We start from the raw sequence: 1,265 nt of genomic DNA, 5'->3' as shown, positions 1-1,265 counted from the left end.
GGGTCCCTATGGGTTCCTATGGGGTCTATGGGGTCCCTATGCGTCCCTATGGGTCCCTATAGGGTCGTATGGCATCTCTATGGGGTCTATGGGGTCTCTATGGGGTCTACGGGGTCCTATGGGGCCCTATGGGGTCCTATGGGGTCTCTATGGGGTTGGGGGCTTAATATGGTCTCTATGGGGTCTCTATGGGGTCCCTATGGGGTTCCTATGGGGTCCTATGGCATCTCTATGGGGTCCCTATGGGGTCTCTATGGGGTCTGTGGGGTCCCTATGGGTTCCTATGGGGTCTATGGGGTCCCTATGCATACCTATAGGGTCTCTATGGGGTCTCTATGGGGTCTATGGGGTCTCTATGGGGACTACGGGGTCCTATGGGGTCCTATGGGGTCTCTATGGGGTTGGGGGCTTAATAGGGTCCCTATGGGGTCTCTATGGGGTCTATGCGGTCCCTATGGGGTCCCTATGGGGTCCTATGGGTTCCTATAGTATCTCTGTGGTGTCTATGGGGTCCCTATGGGTCCCTATGGGGTCCTATGGCATCTCTATGGGGTCCCTATGGGGTCTCTATGGGGTCTGTGGGGTCTCTATGGATTCCTATGGGGTCTATGGGGTCCCTATGCATCTCTATGGGGTCTCTATTGGGTCCTATAGGGTCCTATGGCATCTCTATGGAGTATATGGGGTCCCTATGGGGTCTCTATGGTCCCTATGGGGTCCCTATGGGGTCCCTATGGGGTCGGGGGCTTAATAGGGTCTCTATGGGGTCCCTATGGGGTCTATGGGGTCCCTATGGGGTCCTATGGGGTCTATGGGGTCCTATGGCATCTCTTTGGGGTCTTTATGGGGTTCCTATGCATCCCTATGGGGTCCCTATGGGTTTCTATGGCATCTCTATGGGGTCTATGGGGTCTCTATGGGGTTCCGATGGGTTCCTATGGCATCTCTATGGGGTCTATGGGGTCTCTATGAGGTCTACGGGGTCCTAGGGGGTCCCTATGGGGTCCTATGGGGTCTCTATGGGGTTGGGGGCTTAATAGGGTCTCTATGGTGTCCCTATGGGGTCTCTATGGGGTCTATGGGGTCTCTATGGGGTCCTATGGGGTCTCTATGGGGTCCCTATGGGGTCCTATGGCATCTCTATGGGGTCCTATGGGGTCCCTATGGGGTCCTATGGCATCTCTATGGAGTCTGTGGGGTCCCTATGGGGTCTCTATGGGGTCTGTGGGGTCCCTATGGGTTCCTATGGGGTCTATGGGGTCCCT

This window comes from Coturnix japonica, unplaced genomic scaffold (assembly GCF_001577835.2).
Source record: "Coturnix japonica isolate 7356 unplaced genomic scaffold, Coturnix japonica 2.1 chrUnrandom496, whole genome shotgun sequence".
NCBI classification, from domain to species: Eukaryota; Metazoa; Chordata; class Aves; order Galliformes; family Phasianidae; genus Coturnix; species Coturnix japonica.
The sequence above is the reverse complement of the archived record's forward strand: the minus strand, read 5'-3'. Positions refer to the sequence as shown.